Below are 21,314 nucleotides of genomic sequence, written 5' to 3'. Positions count from 1 at the left end.
TCATCTAGATGGTCATTGGCAAACTTCAGACGGGCCTGGACATGCGCTGGCTTGAGCAGGGGGACCTTGCGTGCGCTGCAGGATTTTAATCCATGACGGCGTAGTGTGTTACTAATGGTTTTATTTGAGACTGTTGTCCCAGCTCTCTTCAGGTCATTGACCAGGTCCTGCCGTGTAGTTCTGGGCTGATCCCTCACCTTCCTCATGATCATTGATGCCCCACGAGGTGAGATCTTGCATGGAGCCCCAGACCGAGGGTGATTGACCGTCATCTTGAACTTGCCTTCTCACCAAGCTGCTTGCCTATTGTCCTGTAGCCCATCCCAGCCTTGTGCAGGTCTACAATCTTATCCCTGATGTCCTTACACAGCTCTCTGGTCTTGGCCATTGTGGAGAGGTTGGAGTCTGTTTGATTGAGTGTGTGGATAGGTGTCTTTTATACAGATAATGAGTTCAAACAGGTGCAGTTAATACAGGTAATGAGTGGAGAAAAGGAGGTCTTCTTAAAGAAAAACTAACAGGTCTGTGAGAGCCGGAATTCGTACTGGTTGGTAGGTGATCAAATACTTATGTCATGCAATAAAATGCAAATGAATTACTTAAAAATCATACAATGTGATTTTCTGGATTTTTGTTTTAGATTCTGTCTCTTTGTAAGTAGGAAAACCTGCATAATCGGCAGTGTATCAAATACTTGTTCTCCCCACTGTATATGGATAAAGCTACATTTAAATGTTTCTTACAGAAGAAATATGAAAAGCATTCACTGTACTTTCGCCGCATTTGTTAATAACAAAATCTGAAAATGCTCTGGATACATTCAGTAACATGATAAGAATATTCCTGGAAAATGTTAGTGCTACATAAAACAAAAATATGACAAGGGTTTGAGTGAGAGGACTAACTGGTGTCTCCAAATGGCCACACACCTCTTCAAAGTGTACAGTCGTGGTCAAAAGTTTTGAGAATGACACAAATATTAATTTCCACAAAGTCTGCTGCCTCAGTTTTTATGATGCCAATTTGCATATACTCCAGAATGTTATGAAGAGTGATCAGATGAATTGCAATGAATTGCAAAGTCCCTCTTTGCCATGAAAATGAACTTAATCCCAAAAAACATTTCCACTGCATTTCAGCCCTGCCGCAAAAGGAACAGCTGACATCATGTCAGTGATTCTCTCGTTAACACAGGTGAGATTGTAGACGAGGACAAGGCTGGAGATCGATCTGGCATGCTAATTGAGTTAGAATAACAGACTGGAAGCTTTAAAAGGAGGGTGGTGCTTGAAATCATTGTTCTTCCTCTGTTAACCATGTTTACCTGCAAGGGAACACGTGCCGTCATCATTGCTTTGCACAAAAAGGGCTTCACAGGCAAGGATATTGCTGCTAGTAAGATTGCACCTAAATCAACCATGTATCAGATCATCAAGAACTTCAAGGAGAGAGGTTCAATTGTTGTGAAGAAGGCTTCAGGGTGCCCAAGAAAGTCCAGCAAGTGCCAGGACCGTCTCCTAAAGTTGATTCAGCTGCGGGATCGGGGCACCACCAGTGCAGAGCTTGCTCAGGAATGGCAGCAGGCAGGTGTGAGTGCATCTGCACACACAGTGAGGCAAAGACTTTTGGAGGATGGCCTGGTGTCAAGAAGGGCAGTGAGGAAGCCACTTCTCTCCAGGAAAAACATCAGGTACAGACTGATATTCTGCGAAAGGTACAGGGATTGGACTGCTGAGGACTGGGGTAAAGTCATTTTCTCTTGTCCGGAGAAGACAAGGTGAGCGCTACCATCAGTCCTGTGTCATGCCAACAGTAAAGCATCCTGAGGCCATTCATGTATTGGGTTGCTTCTCAGCCAAGGGAGTGGGCTCACTCACAATTTTGTCTAAGAACACAGCCATGAATAAAGAATGGTACCAACACATCCTCCGAGAGCAACTTCTCCCAACCATCCAATAACAGTTTGGTGACGAACAATGCCTTTTCCAGCATGATGGAGCACCTTACCATAAGGCAAAAGTGATAACTAAGTTGCTCGGGGAACAAAACATAGACATTTTGGGTCCATGGCCAGGAAACTCCCCAGACCTTAATCCCATTGAGAACTTGTGGTCAATCTTCAAGAGGCGGGTGGACAGACAAAAACCCACAAATTCTGACAAATTCCAAGCATTGATTATGCAAGAATGGGCTGCCATCAGTCAGGATGTGGCCCAAAAGTTAATTGACAGCATGCCAGGGCGGATTGCAGTGGTCTTGAAAAAGAAGGGTCAACAATGCAAATATTGACTCTTTGCATAAACGTAATGTAATTGTCAATAAAAGCCTTTGACACTTATGGAATGCTTGTAATTATACTTCAGTATACCATAGTAACATCTGACAAAAATATCTAAAAACACTGAAGTAGCAAACTTTGTGAAGGCCAATACTTGTGTCATTCTCAAAACTTTTGACCACAACTGTACACAGTTCCTAAGTAATTTCAATGAAGAGTCTTCAACTATAAAGTGTTTTTTTGAGCTCTCCTAGCTGTGCAGTTGAGGAACTAGAGCAAGCACACTTGTAGTTGTTTTGTTTGGAACACAACCCTGCATCCCCGCCCTCACACAATTACTGTTGCGGTTTACGCAATCCAAAAACGGTCCATTATAAATCGCAATCTGGGTCAGGTAGGCATAATTTGAAAGCCTGTTCTATTGCCAACATGACTAGCTAAGTTATAAGATACTATATTACAGTGTTAGCCTTTCACAATACAATTTAGGGAAACAGATGATCATTTTGGTGCGCATAGAAAGGAGTCATGAAAGCATTCAGGAGTGTGCCGCGGTGAATTTCCTTCAGAATATACAAACATAGGCTCATTCTGTTCAGAACAACCAAGGATATGATGCCATGTCATCTTTTAACTGTACATAAAACATAGTGATCATAAACGTTGACACTGTATATGACATGAGTTTTATGATATGGAAATATGAAGTGCACATTTGGACTCATGGGTGTTTGGCTTGCTTCTATGACATCAAAGCGGTATTTATTATAATCCTCAATGTCTCATCTTTCAAAATACATCGAGTCATCTTCATTTACAGCATTTCTCTCACTCAGATAACAAAAAAGTTGCCCAATTAGCGGGAGGGATGGGGGCAACTTCTTGTTGCGCGAGGTGTTCAAGATCCGAACGGCTGTCAGTCAAAACCCTTACAGCACATTGAAGCGCAGAACCAGAGCTCTGACATCATGTATAGCATGTTATTGTACAGCCACTGCATTCCAATTTAGGCGTTTATCAGTACCCAAATATGCCATTTTCAACCCGTATACAGTAGGCTTGGGTGGCATCCAGATTTTCATATCGTCATACCATCTTTCTCTCATCCTGGGATTTACTGTATTACCAGCATAGCACACAAGGGCGTGCTAAAAACGCAAGAAAAGCACATTGGGCCTCTATTACCAGAATGCTAACAAAATTAGCACAAAATAATAGTCAAATAACATAGATGTTGTTAGCTAAATGCTAAAGAGCGAAAACAAACATAAGCTAATTGCAAAGACAGGCAAATCCAGCTCATAAAGTTATACAAGCATAGCTAGTAGCTACCGAATGTCATTTTTGGTGAGTGTGAACATTTACAAGCGTAAGGGAACGACAGAAATTGTGGAAATGAATAAAGTTGTGATGCATGCTTTTCTGAAGGAAGAGCAGCATCTGTACACGGAGCAGAGGGGAGAAGAACGGAGGAGAAAGAAAAAAACGCTAGTAGTGAAAAAATGGTAGCTGTACAGATTTTTTTATGTTTTATTTTACCCTTATTTTACCAGGTAAATTGACTGAGAATACATTCTCGTTTACAGCAACGACCTGGGGAATAGTTACATGGGACAGGAAGGGGGATGAATGATCCAATTGGAAGCTGGGGATGATTAGGTGGCCATGATGGTATGAAGGCCATATTGGGAATTTAGCCAGGACACCGGGGTTAACACCCCTACTCTTATGATAAGTGCCATGGGATCTCTAGTGACCACAGAGAGTCAGGACACCCTGTTAACGTCCCACAGATAACTAATCCAGAGCTCTTTCACTTCTGGCAGAAAGCCATTATAAGATATGTGCACTGCAAAACAGAGACTCATCGATAGATATGGAACGCTATTGGCTCACCAGCTCACGCCGCCTCCCGTTGTGCTATTTACAAACAAACACGTGACTGGCTAAACTGTTCTGGGGAACTACCATAAGCTTCATAATGTAAAATAATGTGACAGGTGAAATGAAGAACGCAATCTGCTTTATCTCCTAATGTATTGCACAAGTTGACTGCAGGCCACATTGTAGCCACAAATATTCATATTTATTGAAAAACTTCAAATAAATATTTTGACGGTCCTGTGGCTTTTTCCAAATACCCGGTATACGGTATACCGCCCAATACCAGTATACGGGTACGAGTGTAAAGGGCTACAGGCCCAGTGCCGTCAACATTTAGTTTTTTCATGTGTTTTGTATTGTCTTTGTACAGCTGATGAAACAAACACTGTAAAAGTGTGAAAAAATGTGATCAGTGTTAATTCTGATAGATGCTGGTTGAAAAAACTATCTACATTGCACTTTCTATTTAGTACGTTTTGCATGGGTGGAGTTTTGGCTTTTCAAGGGACATCACGAGGTGAAAATTATTTAATAGACCAATAATTAAGTCGTCCAAACATCTCTGCCAATAACAGCTAGTTTCAGGTTACACATCGACGACTCCCAGACAGTCCTAGCAAAATGCTTGCTTGAGAAATAGTTTTTTTGCTTTTTGGGGTATTTCTCATCCTATAGCTTGTTCTCCAACTTATTTTTAAATTGTGAGCCAACATGTTTTCAGCACTTTTATTTCCATGACATTAAAAAACAGGCAATTCCACGGAAATGGAATTGCGCCGAGACTTTTCACTTAAAATGTATGCCAAACAAAAAACATTTATTTCAAAGTTTAACCAACCATACAACTCTAGGACTACTTTTAACAATTTACACAGAACATTTTACAAAAACACATTTACTAGAAGAACTGTGCAGATGCAAAGTTTGGGAATAGAATGTTGGCTAAATCTCCCTCAGTTTTCCAAAAACTCTGTTAAATATCTGTGCTGAATTAAGATTAAAATATGTCTGCAGAAAGAATGGGGTGTCAGCTATGACATGGCACCTTGAGTTTGAAAAAAATATATTTTGGTTATTGAACTACCTTAAGTGAAGTGGATTTACACCCGTTAATGAGCTCTGACACCAAACAAGATCAAATTTGTTTGGTCCGGACCAAATCTGAACCAATCATAGATGTCTATGTTTCACAAGTCTGGACATCAAAGTACAGCACAGTAGAGCTCAGTAGAGTACACATCAAATCCAGAGTGAGGGTACATAAAAAAAAAAAAAAAAGAGTTTTAATGTAACACTAAAAAGTGTTCATGTTTCTGATACCACACTCTTGGAGTGATTAATATATTCAGGGTTAAAACAGGGAGTGGTATGACTTATAACAACGTCAGGGCTAATTTATCACAAGAAGCCATGCCCCAAATCCAAACTTTCCTCGTTTTCAAGTACTCAGCGGCCGCCATTTTTTCCTCTCATCTCACTTAACTTTTGCATTGCCAACGGAACATGAAAATATTCAAAACAGAACAGTACATTTCACATGGTTATCTTTAATTGTTATAGCTATAATAATAATAATATGCCATTTAGCAGACGCTTTTATCCAAAGCGACTTATAGTCATGATTTTTACATACGGGTGGTCCTGGGGATCGAACCCACTACCCTGGCGTTACAAGCGCCATGCTCTACCAATTGAGCTACAGAGGACCAGCTATGTAAAGTGGATTGATGATTGTCCATGATTCAGGGCATGTTTTGTGTCAGCTAAGAGATTTGGAGTTAACGAGCGAGCAATTTGAAAGACAGCTCACCGAAGCTGAGGTGAAAGCTAGCCAGCCAGCCAATTTACTAGCTTGCCAGTTTACATTACCTGGCCTAAGATATGGTGTGCCTTCCTTTGGAAAAATAGTTAGCATTTTGCAATAGCTGATGTTGGTTCAACTAATAGTTGGTAGCTAGTTAACACTACCATTATGGCGGGGACCATTCATTCTTAGTTAGCTAGAAAGAACTACGGTCTTTCTAGCTATTAAGCTAAAGCTAGGTACTGAAATATAATTAATTATAATCTTAGGCTATATTTTATCATTTAGATAGCTAACTAGCTAGCCATCTGACTTTGCATTTTGGGAGTGACACGTGGCCCTGGAAGGATCCTGCACGGGCCAAGCAAAAACTTTCCTGCACAGGATTATGCCAATTATTTGCTAAAGGGATAGTCCACCAAGAATACCTACATCTTATTTTCACTCACCTGTTATCAGTTGATTGTGGTATTTGGTAAATCATTGTCTGGTTATTTTGCTATGTCCATCAGATTCTAGTTAACATTTTAGCAATGCTAGTGGTAATGTTAGGGTGTGTTTTTGCTGAACTTTCCCTGAAAGTTATATCTTTGTAATCTATCAGATGAACAAATGTCCATCTCTAAGGTCTCTATCTGCTCAGTCAGGTCTGATTCCTCTGGTTCAACTATAATTCTGGATGAAAACAAGGCAAGGAAAATAAGTCTGACTGATGGACCCACAGACGCAGCAAGAGATGTGAGTTGTGTAAAAATTTATTTTAGCTGCACTACTAGTGCATTAGTGATATTACTTTTGTGTTGCCAATTCTTTGGAGGTTGAGGTATATAGTTACTATATCTACAAACCAATGGTGTGGAATGTAAACCATATCTTGACATTAGTATACTTTTGAGGTATGAAAACATTTTACAAGCTTTCATTTTAGCTTGGACTGTGACATAAGCTCCATTACTGTGACACTGTGACTTGTGACCTACTGCCTCGATTCAGACTTATGTAGCAAAATCTGCAATGGTGTTTTTTTTTTAATTGGATAAAAGTAGAGACTCAGAGCTACAAAATGGTATATCATACACTGCAGTTGAGGAACAATGGAAAAGTAATTCTGCTTTGAAAGTTGATAAACCTGTAACACCACTTTTAAGAAAATGGCACTTGAATGTTTTGGTACACCTACTGGAGAGCTCATCCTTTCTCTACACCTATTCAGCATCATTCATGGTCTCTTAAGACTTAGCCCCACTCATCTCTTTACAATAAGGAAAAACTCCAGGCAAAAATACACTTTATCTTGGCCTATATCCTAATCTGACTTTGAAAGTGTCCAGATAAAAATATTGTATACATCTTTTATAGTTATTAGATGATGCTTACCCAGACACTTGTCTAAATTGATGGGTCATGTGAAAAAAAATGCTATAACCAGCAAGCAAGCTAACGTTCGTTAAAATGAAAATGACTTTCTGACAAAATTAGAAATATATAATATCTGAAAATGTAGCTAGACTCTTACCCGTATACATGAATGAACGCTTCACGGCAGCGTGTCTTTTCTGTTTGGTTTGTAGCTAGCTACAGCTTGTTTGGCCCGTTGTGTCAAGTCACTCCGGTTCACACTGACCATGTGCAGAAAAGTAATCCATCGCAACTTTTTCCCACTGATCTTTGTTGATAGCGCCTGCTAAATTCTGGGCAGCAATGTTGTTGAGAGCAGTAGCAACACTTTTGCAGAACTCCATGGCTAACGTTATATATTTCAAAAAAGCTGCGGTAGTAAGGATTGTCTACACATACTGAGCAGCTCATGTTATAGACAGAAGCGTGCTACATGGCAGACCAAGCCGAACTCATCTCTCGGCATGTCCAGCCCATCCATTATCTCAGCCAATCATGGCTAGAGGGAAGGTTCCTGTCTTTTTCCATGGCTAAACCAACTAGGCTCGTATTTATTTTATTTTTTTCCGTATTTACAAATGGCATACAAGTTTGTTATTAAGGCACATGAAAGTTCACAGGTTCCAGAAGGCATTTCTGCCAAAAAGCACATTTTGATTAAAAAAGATTACTTAAAAATGCCTCTCTTGTGAAGTAGTGACGTGTGACATACGCTTAGCTTCTTGAAAACGGGTCACATTTTAAGTGGGTCATTCATTGACTGAAGAGTATCAGCCTGTCTGTTCATAAAGGGGGTTTCCCCAGCACCATCCCTCAGCTTTAGTTTAAAACATGGCTGTAGTTTCGCTGAGAAATGAATCACGGATGCTAACTGATGGTATTAACCAGAATTTTTATGTTACATTTCCTTTCCCTAGAACAGTACTTGTTAACGATATACACAGCTCCTGTCAGCCCCTCCCCTGCCATTTTCTTTCTGTCAGTGTCACATATGGTATTAGAGGCGTAGCCAAATTCAAATACAGGCCTCATCCCATGTAAATAGGACAACCATCCATGTTATACGAAAACCAATTGTCATGGTCACTCAAACTCTGAGCACATATTTGAATGCAGTGAAATGAAATATATACTGAAGAAAAATATGAACGCAACATGCACCAAATTCAACGATTTTACAATTGAAATAATTTCATTAGGGCCCTAATCTATGGATTTCATATGACTGGCCAGGGGCGCAGCCATGGGTGGGCCTGGGAGGGCATAGGCCCACACACTGGGAGCCAGGCCCAGCCAATCAGAATTAGTTTTCCCCCACAGTTTCATCAGTTGTCCGGGTGGCTGGTCTCAGACGATCCCGCAGGTCATTACACGTGGTCTGCGGTTGTGATGCCGGTTGGAAATACTGCCAAATCTCTAAAACGACATTTGAGGTGGCTTATGGACATTAAATTATCTGGCAACAGCTCTGGTGGACATTTGAGCAATCAGCATGCCAATTGTACGCTCCCTCAAAACTTGAGGCATCTGTGGCTTTGTGTTCTGTGACAAAACTGCACATTTTAGAGTGGTCTTTTATTGTCCCCAGCACAAGGTGCACCTAGGGTTATTGTGGTGACCGTATTTCCGCCACACCGGCGGTCACAAGTCATGAAGGCAGTCAAATTCCACATGACCGTTTAGTCACAGTAATTAGGCTTCTCCAAGCTCTGATGCTGCTGCTGGTCATTAGTAGCCTACCAAACTTGCTAACTGCCTGGTACTCAGCACTCTATTGTCCCTCTGACATCAATGCAAATGTATTCGAAAATGTAATCACACACTTAATGAGAGCCCATGAGCTCATGATGCGCAACATTACTATAGGCTCTGCAATTGTGGGAGAAAATGGCCGTGATGGCCGCTAATAAAAAGACAAGGATCCCATCAGTGTATTATATATTATCACTTGTGAATGACGCCCAGCATAAGAAACAAAGCCTTTTGTTAATCATAGTCGCACACCTCATGTAGCCTAGCCCATAGGCCTATATGTTTTAATAAGGTTTGTATCACAACTAAAGTGGCCAAATAACTTCTTAAAATTAAGCACATTAATCCGCTTCACAAGGGGTGTTGAGCCTAACTGGCATATATAAGCAGCGCGTAAGTTTCAAGTTTGAGAAAGATAATTTTCACCATAAATATTAACCTTTATAATAAAAGTATTACATGCATAATTGCATTTGCGGTCACTTTTGCTAATGGTGTTTTCCGCTAATGGAACATTTGCGCTTATAGCCTACTATCATGTGCGTATTGCTGCGCTTATAATGTGAAGAAATAGCCTAATAGTTTATCAACATTTTAAGCTAAACATTCTGATCTGTTGCGTCAGCCACATTGCATAAAAAAGGTTTTATGATGCTAGTGGTTTTATTAATTTGGGATCTATCGCATCCCACAACTGTCCCAGACTATGTTTGGAATATTTATATGTCGCACAGAATAGGTCGACTTTTGCACTATGGGGGATAGTAATTTGACACAGGCTAGTGCTTTTGCTGTTCGTTAGTCCTACTCATCTTGTTGGCTGACGAAAAGTAAATGTGGCCAGTTCTTCCAATATCTTCAATATGCACCCCGGAATTGGAAAAGCACGCGCGCAGTTGCGTCCCCGATGTGTCGGTCTTCACTTGTATGTAGCCTGTGAGAAAGCCCTGGTCACGTGACGGAGAGCCATGTGAGTGAGAGATGCTTTGGATTGCGCAGCACACTCTGGGAGAAGGGCACAACGCAGCACTCCGGGCCGCAAAAGGCATGGATTTCTTTAGGGTGCATTACGGCCACAAAGGGGAAGCCGCCATGAAATTCGAGGCATTATCAAGTGCTTGTCAAATTGTGAATGAGAGACTATTTAGTGTGTGCAGCCTGCGCAAAAAAAGCCTTTCAAGCGACTTTTTTCAAATCATCATTAGAGTCTCATCATGTAGCCTTACAATGTATTAAAAATCAAAACATATAGCCCAACGTTTGTAGAACAACTAAAAATACATTAATAACTCTAAATTAAGCATATAGGAGTACCTATTTTTTTGTTAACAGCTCAACACAGAATAGCTGCATGTGCGCACTCCCTCAAATCGTTTGGAGAAAATATTTATATTTTATTCAGCATTGTTCAGTTGTATTCTTCATACTATAAAATAATATGAAATAATGCCACGGAATTATAAGCAAATCTTGTCTGCTAAATGAACAAGTGTAGCCCACAGCCATATGGCATAGCCACATCAGGACCTAACATAAGGACAACTCAGAGTATGCTATTCTTTTCTTCTGAAATAGACTACATTTTCTTCATATCATGCTTCTTTAGACCTGTCTAAAATAAATAATGGATATATTGTGAAGGTGTAGGCTATATTTCATGGATATATTAGACTTTTTAAAATGGCTTGTAGGGTATGCGTGGAAGCCAGGAGATGCTAAATGTGATTATGTTAACTGACGGTCAATTACCGTGAGACCGACAGTTATTTGCTTGACGATCACCGGCTGATGAAATTTCGTGACCGCCACAACCCTAGGTGCACCTGTATAATGATCATGCTGTTTAATCAGCTTCTTGATATGCCACACCTGTCAGGTGGATGGATTATCTTGGCAAAGGAGAAATGCTCATTAACAGGGATGTAAACAGTCCCCTGTAGCTCAATTGGTAGAGCATGGCACTTGCAACGCCAGGGTTGTGGGTTCGTTTCCCACGGGGGGCCAGTATGAAAATGTATGCACTCACTAACTGTAAGTCGCTCTGGATAAGAGCGTCTGCTAAATGACAAAAATGTAAACGAATTTGAGCACACAATTTGAGAGAAATAAGCTTTTTGTGCACATGGAACATTTCTGGGATCTTTTATTTCAGCTCATGAAACATGGGACCAACACTTTTTATTTTTGTTCAGTTTAAATGAAAATTATTCAAATCTAAAAGATACAATTTATCCAGAGAGCGACCTTAGATCATGGGAAAAGGCAACATTTGACCGTTGCACTTGAATCATTCCCACGGTGAATGGCTAGGCCCACTACGCTATGAAACCACACACTATTGCAGAGACTTTGATATTACCGGCCGCAATTGATATGGTGAAAACAATGTGTTGGGAGGCAGATTCACAGAAACTCACATCAATACCTTTGTCAGATAACATTGTTAACAACCCAGCTTGTGCTCTCCAAATGGACGTTAGCTTTGAGGGCCGAGATGCCCATGCATTGACTTTTGTTCACTATACATGTCGGGGGGTGCTAATCACGAGGACATCTTATTCTGTCTCTCAATTCCCGAGCATGAAACGGCACAGGGAATGCTCTTCAATCGAACCCTGCTGGCACCCGCCCGCCCGACTAGAATCACTACTCTCGGCGGGTCTGACTTAGAATATGTGGACAACTACAAATACCTAGGTGTCTGGTTAGACCGTAAACTCTCCTTCCAGACTCACATTAAGCATCTCCAATCCAAAGTTAAATCTAGAATCGGCTTCCTATTTCGCAACAAAGCCTCCTTCACTCATGCTGCCAAACATGCCCTCGTAAAACGGACTATCCTACCGATCCTTGACTTCGGCGATGCAATTTACAAAATAGCCTCCAACACTCTACTCAGAAAATTGGATGTAGTCTATAACAGTGCCATCCGTTTTGTCACCAAAGCCCCATATACTACCCACCATTGTGACCTGTACGCTCTCGTTGGCTGGCCCTCACTACATATTCGTCACCAAATCCACTGGCTCCAGGTCATCTATAAATCACTGCTAGGCAAATCCCTGCCTTATCTTAGCTCATTGGTCACCATAGCAACACCCACCCGTAGTATGCGCTCCAGCAGGTATATCTCACTGGTCATCCCCAAAGCCAACACCTCCTTTGGCCGCCATTCCTTCCAGTTCTCTGCTGCCAATGACTGGAACGAACTTCAAAAATCTCTGAAGCTGGAGACTCTTATCTCCCTCACTAACTTTAAGCATCAGTTGTCAGAGCAGCTTACCGATCACTTCACCTGTACACAGCCCATCTGTAATTAGCCCACCCAACTACCTCATCCCCATATTGTTATTTATTTTGCTCATTTGCACCCCAGTATCTCTATTTGCACATCATCTTCTGCACATCTATCACTCCAGTGTTAATACTAAATTGTAATTATTTTGCACTATGGCCTATTTATTGCCTTACCTCCATAACTTACTACATTTGCACACACTGTATATAGATTTTATATTGTGTTATTGACTGTATGTTTTGTTTATCCCATGTGTAACTCTGTGTTGTTGTTGTTTTTAATCGCACTGCTTTGCTTTATCTTGGCCAGGTCGCAGTTGTAAATGAGAACTTGTTCTCAACTGGCTTACCTGGTTAAATAAAGGTTAAATAAAAGAAGAAGAAAATATATATATATATATATATTTTGACGAAAAACTGATTCCATATGGGATCGAATGGTGGGCTTTTGCACAGATGGGGCTCCATTTATGGTGAGACGGCGGGCAGGCCTCTGCACTCTAGATATGAATGTCGCCCTCTGCCATACAGTGAGGGAAAAAAGTATTTGATCCCCTGCTGATTTTGTACGTTTGCCCACTGACAAAGAAATGATCAGTCTATAATTTTAATGGTAGGTTTATTTGAACAGTGAGAGACAGAATAACAACAACAAACTACAGAAAAACGCATGTCAAAAATGTTAGAAATGTATTTGCATTTTAATGAGGGAAATAAGTATTTGACCCCTCTGCAAAACATGACTTAGTACTTGGTGGCAAAACCCTTGTAGGCAATCACAGAGGTCAGATGTTTCTTGTAGTTGGCCACCAGGTTTGCACACATCTCAGGAGGGATTTTGTCCCACTCCTCTTTGCAGATCTTCTTCAAGTCATTAAGGTTTCGAGGCTGACGTTTGGCAACTCAAACCTTCAGCTCCCTCCACAGATTTTCTATGGGATTAAGGTCTGGAAACTGGCTAGGCCACTCCAGGACCTTAATGTGCTTCTTCTTGAGCCACTCCTTTGTTGCCTTGGCCGTGTGTTTTTGGTCATTGTCATGCTGGAATACCCATCCACAACCCATTTTCAATGCCCTGGCTGAGGGAAGGAGGTTCTCACCCAAGATTTGACGGTACCTGGCCCCGTCCATCGTCCCTTTGATGCGGTGAAGTTGTCCTGTCCCCTTAGCAGAAAAACACCCCCAAAGCATAATGTTTCCACCTCCATGTTTGACGGTGGGGATGGTGTTCTTGGGGTCATAGGCAGCATTCCTGCTCCTCCAAACACGGCGAGTTGAGTTGATGCCAAAGAGCTCGATTTTGGTCTCATCTGACCACAACACTTTCACCCAGTTCTCCTCTGAATCATTCAGATGTTCATTGGCAAACTTCAGACGGGCATGTATATGTGCTTTCTTGAGCAGGGGGACCTTGCGGGCGCTGCAGGATTTCAGTCCTTTACGGCATAGTGTGTTACCAATTGTTTTCTTGGTGACTATGGTCCCAGCTGCCTTGAGATCATTGACAAGATCCTCCCGTGTACTTCTGGGCTGATTCCTCACCGTTCTCATGATCATTGCAACTCCACGAGGTGAGATCTTGCATGGAGCCCCAGGCAGAGGGAGATTGACAGTTCTTTTGTGTTTCTTCCATTTGCGAATAATCACACCAACTGTTGTCACCTTCTCACCAAGCTGCTTGGCGATGGTCTTGTAGCCCATTCCAGCCTTCTGTAGGTCTACAATCTTGTCCTTGACATCCTTGGAGAGCTCTTTGGTCTTGGCCATGGTGGAGAGTTTGGAATCTGATTGATTGATTGCTTCTGTGGACAGGTGTCTTTTATACAGGTAACAAGCTGAGATTAGGAGCACTCCCTTTAAGAGTGTGCTCCTAATCTCAGCTCGTTACCTGTATAATAGACACCTGGGAGCCAGAAATCTTTCTGATTGAGAGGGGGTCAAATACTTATTTCCCTCATTAAAATGCAAATCAATTTATAACATTTCTGATATGTGTTTTTCTGGATTTTTTTGTTGTTATTCTGTCTCTCACTGTTCAAATAAACCTACCATTAAAATTATAGACTGATCATATCTTTGTCAGTGGGCAAACGTACAAAATCAGCAAGGGATCAAATATTTTTTCCCTCACTGTATGGACGCATTGTATGAAACACTGAGAGCAACTGGCGGCAAAAGAGCTGAGCACAGAACTCAGAGATATACTGCAGCAGGTAACTTCGATTGTAAACTACATCAAACCACATCCACTGCGCGCACGCCTGTTCACAAAACTATAAGGAGATATGGGATCAGAGCATGACAATGTTCTATTTCACACCGAGGCTTGGTGGTTATCGAGGGGGAGTGTTCGAAAGATTTTTCGCATTGAGAGAGGAACTGTTGTCATTCACAATGGATGTAAAAAAAAATAACACAGATTAGGTTGACTTTTTGTGTAATGTGTCTCCTTGCCTACCTATGTAACAGTCATATTTGGGAAACTGAACCAACTGAACGCAAGCATGCAGGGGATATACAAAAACATTCTACAGATGAGTGACCGAATCAGTGGATTCAGAGGAAAACATTATTATTGAAGAGAAAGTCTTTCAAAAGCGAACCATGCCCCTTCCCTCAGCTGTGGATGTTTCTAACAGAAAATAGCATCAGTAAATGTACCCACACGAGTGATGACTGCTCACCTCAAACGCTTGGAAGAGCACTTTGAGACCTACTTCCCAATCCGATTGACTGTGATCCTGGCTCATTTGACATGCCGGTAAGTGAAATCGAACAGCTGATCGAGCTGTCATATGACCGAATGCTGCAGACAACGCATTCCCGGGTCACCACGGACAAGTTTTGGTTCCTGCCGTCTCCCTCTGAGCATTAATGCCGCGTTCAAATCAACTGGGAACTGAGAAAAAAGCTAGCTCCGACTGGGAAAAATAGTTTTGAATGGTCATCCAACTCAGAATTACAACTCGGGAACTCGGGCCTCTATCTAGACCGCCGACTTTCCGACCTGAAGATCACTGACGTTATGATTTGTCTTCATATTTTTCTGAGTTCCCAGTTGTCTTGAAAGCACCATAAAACTCATGGTACCCTTCGCCAGCTCATATCTGTGTTAAGCTGGATTCAGTCCTCTCATCTGCATTAAAACAAAATATCGATCCAGGTTGGATATGACAGCAGAGATGAGGTCCGCACTGTCGACCACGCCCCCCTGACGTTGAGAAACTTTGACACAAAATGCATCAAGCAGACCCATCTCACTAGTGGTGGTGAGATAAGAGTCATTATGTCAGACTAATTTGCAATTGACTATCTTAGCCCCCCATTAAAAGTATGTGATGGTGAGTTGAGAAGACAATCAGAAATACTGTTAGAATGTTTTTCAATTGACTGCCACAGCCCCAAATAAAAATGTAAACATTGGCTGTTAATTACATTTTTTTTTTTTTACATAGTTGGGGTTACGATCATTTTCAGATATCAAAATGAGGTCGTGGGCCAACAATGTTTGGGAACCCCTGCTGTACTGTAGAGTAAAATAATTAAATGTTAATTCCAGTGTGTAGTGAAATTATGTGATAGTTCACCCCACAGAAGATTGAGTATATTGTATTGTACTGAACTATACTCTACTATTCTTTACTGTACTCTAACCTATTAAAGCTGGCAGGTAGCCCAGCAGTTAGAGAGTTGGGCCAGTAACCGAAAGGTTGCTGGTTCGTATACCCGAGCTGACAAGGTGAAAAATCTATTGATGTGCCTGTACAACTATGGCTGACCTTGTAAAATAACACATTTCGCTGCACCTATCAGGTGTATGTCACAATAAAACTACATGACCAAATCTGAACAAATCATGGATGTCTATGTTTGGGCCAAATGAAGGCCGGTCCACATCGTGTGGACGTTGAAATCAAGACCAGGGCGGACTGACCAAATTTGACCTACTTTTCAACGTCCATGGACGTCCTGTGTCGGTCGGTGCTCAGTGGGTAAGGATGCTGGTTACAGTAAATGGAAAGAGAGGGGGCTCATGGGTAGGTGTCAGTAAGCGCTGGGAGAGGTGACATTCATTGGAGAGAGAGAGAGAGAAGAGAGAGGAGAGTGAGGGGTTGTCCAGACTTTTCACACACTTGCTTTGACCACCAGACGACAGAAAGAGAAAGAAGACAGCTGCACCTAACAGTATGCCAGTGGAAGGGAGGACAGTAGCAGGTGACCCAACTGTGGTTTGTGACTATTATGATTTCCCGTAAAAGCCAATTCAATTGCAAAAATACCGTTACCGATTTTTCGGGAATTCTGTTACCGACTTGGTAACAGAATTTCTAGTTATAATCACTTAATAATTTATAAACAAACATGATATCATTAAAAACACTTGAAGTAATTGATACTGTAGGTCTACCTTTATTTGTTACTTCTGTGAACTTTCATTATCCTACCTCCTCATGAGGGAGAGAAATGTGAAAATGTCTTAAATATACAGTATCAGTCAAAAGATTGGACACACCTACTCATTCCAGGGTTTTTCTTTATTTTTACGATTTTCTACATTGTAGAATAATAGTGAAGACATCAAAACTATGAAATAACACATATGGAATCATGTAGTAACCAAAGTGTTAAACAAATCAAAATATATTTTAGATTTTAGATTCTTCAAATAGCCGCCCTTTACCTTGATGACAGCTCAAATAAGCAAAGAGAAATGACAGTCCATCATTACTTTAAGACATGAAGGTCAGTCAATACTGAAAACTTCAAGAACTTTGAAAGTTTCTTCAAGTGCAATGGCAAAAACCATCAAGCGCTCTGATGAAACTGGCTCTCATGAGGACCGCACCAGGAATGGAAGACCCAGAGTTACCTCTGCTGCAGAGGATAAGTTCATTACATTTACATTTTAGTCATTTAGCAGACGCTCTTATCCAGAGCGACTTACAGTTAGTGAGGGCATACAATATTTTTGTTTTCATATTTTTATTTTTTATTTTCATACTGGTCCCCCGTGGGAAACGAACCCACAACCCTGGCGTTGCAAACACCATGCTCTACCAACTGATCTACACGGGACTAGTCATGTGTCTGTCATTAGACATCTCAACATCAACTGTTCAGAGGGGACTGTGTGAATTAGGCCTTCATGGTCAAATTGCTGCAAAGAAACCACTACTAAAGGACACCAATTAGAAGAAGAGACCTGCTTGGGCCAAGAAACACGAGCAATGGACATTAGACCTGTGGAAATGTGTGTTATGTTGTGGGGGTGCTTTGCTGGTGACACTGTCTGTGATTTATTTAGAATTCAAGGCACACTTAACCAGCATGGCTACCACAGCATTCTACAGCGATACGCCATCCCATCTGGTTTGGGCTTAGTGGGACTATCATTTATTTTTCAACAGAACAATGACCCAACACACATCCAGGCTGTGTAAGGGCTATTTGACCAAGAAGGAGAGTGATGGAGTGCTGCATCAGATGACCTGGCCTCCACAATCCCCCGACCTCAACCCAATTGAGATGGTTTGAGATGAGTCGGACAGCAGAGTGAAGGAAAAGAAGCCAACAAGTGCTCAGCATATGTGGGAACTCCTTCAAGACTGTTGGAAAAGCATTCCAGGTGAAGCTGGTTGAGAGAATGCCAAGAGTGTGCAAAGCTGTCATCATGGCAAAGGGTGGCTATTTGAAGAATCTCAAATATATTTTCATTTGTTTAACACTTTTTTGGTTACTACATGATTCCATGTGTGTTATTTCATAGTTTTGATGTCTTCACTATTATTCTACAATGTAACATTTTTAACAAATTAAGAAAAACCCTTGAATGAGTAGATGTGTCCAAACTTTTGACTGGTACTGTATGTGGGGTTTTGGTAGCGGAATTCCAAGGCACAAGGCAAAGCTTTTTTTAACTTACAGAAGGCAGAAATAAATAGCTTAAACTAAAAGTGTTGATATTAGTTTACATGATTGTGTTTTGATTTATTTCTAATATATTGTGTTCTGATGAATTTTATATTTTAAGACCGTATTTAATATTTTAAGACCTTTTCTGGTAGATGTTTTCTAAGACCCTTTTCCATCTGTTTGACAAGAAATAAAAGCCTTTGCTTATTTCACATTTTTGGGATGGAAAATGCTTGAACATTTTATATATCGACTATTAGCATTCATTTGATACCCAATTTGACATGCTCCTGTGAACTTCACACGTTGGTGCTCATGGGTCCTTTTACATGGAAATGACCAAACTCATGTCTCTCTCTCGTCCTTCTGCAACAGATTATAGTGAGCAATATGTTTGGAATCACATGGAATCTTATGATAAGCTGTAGACCACACTATTTACCAAGAGAGTTTTCATCTATATTTTTCATAGCTGTCTATTTACCACCACAAACCAATGCTGGCATTAAGATTGCACTGAATGAGTTGTACAAGGCCATTAATCAACAGGAAAACGCTCATCCAGATGCAGCGCTCCTAGTGGCCGGGGACTTTAATGCAGGGAAACTTACATCCGTTCTACCTAATTTCTAGCAGCATGTTAAATGTGCAACCAGAGGGAAAAAAACTCTAGACCACCTTTACTCCACACACAGAGACGCATACAAAGCTCTCCCTCGCCCTCCATTTGGCAAATCTGACCATAACTCTATCCTCCTGATTCCTGCTTATAAGCAAAAACTGAAGCAGGAAGCACCAGTGATTCGGTTAATAAAAAAGTGGTCAGATGACGCAGATGCTAAGCTACAGGACTGTTTTGCTAGCACAGACTGGAACATGTTCCAGGATTCTTCAGACAGCATTGAGGAGTACACCACATCAGTCACTGGCTTCATCAATAAGTGCATCGATGATGTCGTCCCCACAGTGACCGTACGTACATACCCCAACCAGAAGCCATGGATTACAGGAAACATCCGCACTGAGCTAAAGGGTAGAGCTGCCGCTTTCAAGGAACGGGACTCTAACCCGGACGCTATGACCTCCGACGAACCATCAAACAGGCAAAGAGTCAATACAGGTCTAAGATTGAATCATACTACACTGGCTCTGACGCTCGTCAGATGTGGCAGGGCTTGAAAACTATTACAGACTACAAAGGGAAGCACAGCCGCGAGCTGCCCAGTGACACAAGCCTACCAGACGAGCTAAACCACTTCTATGCTCGCTTCGAGGCAAGCAACACTGAAGCATGCATGAGAGCACCAGCTGTTCCGGATGACTATGTGATCACGCTCTCCGTAGCCGATGTGAGTAAGACTTTTAAGCAGGTCAACATTCACAAGGCCGCAGGGTTTACCAGGACGTGTACTCCGAGCATGTGCTGACCAACTGGCAAGTGTCTTCACTGACATTTTCAACATGTCCCTGACTGAGTCTGTAATACCAACATGTTTCAAGCAGACCACCATAGTCCCCGTTCCCAAGAACTCTAAGATAACCTGCCTAAATGACTACCGACCCGTAGCACTGACGTCTGTAGCCATGAAGTGCTTTGAAAGACTGGTCATGGCTCACATCAACAGCATAATCCCAGAAATCCTAGACCCACTCCAATTTGCATACCGCCCCAACAGATCCACAGATGATGCAATCTCTATCGCACTCCACACTGCCCTTTCCCACCTGGACAAGAGGAACACCTACGTGAGAATGCTATTCATTGACTACAGCTCAGCATTCAACACCATAGTGCCCTCTAAGACTTCCTGACGGGCCGCCCCCAGGTGGTAAGGGTAGGTAACAACACATCTGCCACACTGATCCTCAACACGGGGGCCCCTCAGGGGTGCGTGCTTAGTCCCCTCCTGTACTCTCTGTTCACCCATGACTGCATGGCCAGGCACGACTCCAACACCATCATTAAGTTTGCCGACGACACAACAGTGGTAGGCCTGATCACCGACAACGATGAGACAGCCTATAGGGAGGAGGTCAGAGATCTGGCCGTGTGGTGCCAGGACAACAACCTCTCCCTCAACGTGACCAAGACAAAGGAGATGATTGTGGACTACAGGAAAAAAAAGAGGCCTGAGCACGCCCCCATTCTCATCGACGGGGCTGTAGTGGAACAGGTTGAGAGCTTCAAGTTCCTTGGTGTCCACATCACCAATGAACTATCATGGTCCAAACACACCAAGACAGTCGTGAAGAGGGCACGACAAAGCCTATTCCCCCTCAGGAGATTAAAAAGATTTGGCATGGGTCCTCAGATCCTCAAAAATTCTACAGCTGCACCATCGAGAGCATCCTGACTGGTTGCATCACCGCCTGGTATGGCAACTGCTTGGCCTCTGACCGCAAGGCACTACAGAGGGTAGTGCGTACGGCCCAGTACATCACTGGGGCAAAGCTTCCTGCCATCCAGGACCTCTATACCAGGTGGTGTCAGAGGAAGGCCCTCAAAATTGTCAAAGACTCCAGCCACCCTAGTCATAGACTGTTCTCTCTGCTACCGCACGGCAAGCGGTACCGGAGTGCCAAGTCTAGGTCCAAAAGACTTCTCAACAGCTTCTACCCCCAAGCCATAAGACTCCTGAACAGCTAATCATGGCTACCCGGACTATTTGCACTGCCCCCCACCCCATCCTTTTTACGCTGCTGCTACTCTGTTAAGTATTTATGCATAGTCACTTTAACTCTACCCACATGTACATATTACCTCAACTACCTCAACTAGCCGGTGCCCCCGCACATTGACTCTGCAACGGTACCCCCCTGTATATATAGCCTCCCTACTGTCACTTTATTTTACTTCTGCTCTTTTTTTCTCAACACTTTTTTTGTTGTTGTTTTATTCTTACTTTTTTTGTTTAAAATAAATGCACTGTTGGTTAAGGGCTGTAAGTAAGCATTTCACTGTAATGTCTGCACCTGTTGTATTCGGCG

At 42.0% G+C, this 21,314-nt stretch overlaps 1 protein-coding gene across 2 annotated transcripts in view; it reads right to left on the bottom strand.

Annotated features, from left to right (window-relative positions):
* The window catches only part of negr1 (neuronal growth regulator 1), a 441,422-nt gene that overhangs the window by 366,654 nt on the left and 53,454 nt on the right, over positions 1 to 21,314 (bottom strand). The gene's annotated exons all lie outside the window — the stretch shown is intronic.

This window comes from Coregonus clupeaformis, chromosome 20 (genome assembly GCF_020615455.1).
Source record: "Coregonus clupeaformis isolate EN_2021a chromosome 20, ASM2061545v1, whole genome shotgun sequence".
Classification (NCBI taxonomy): domain Eukaryota; kingdom Metazoa; phylum Chordata; class Actinopteri; order Salmoniformes; family Salmonidae; genus Coregonus; species Coregonus clupeaformis.
This window is presented reverse-complemented; position numbering and strand designations above follow the sequence as displayed.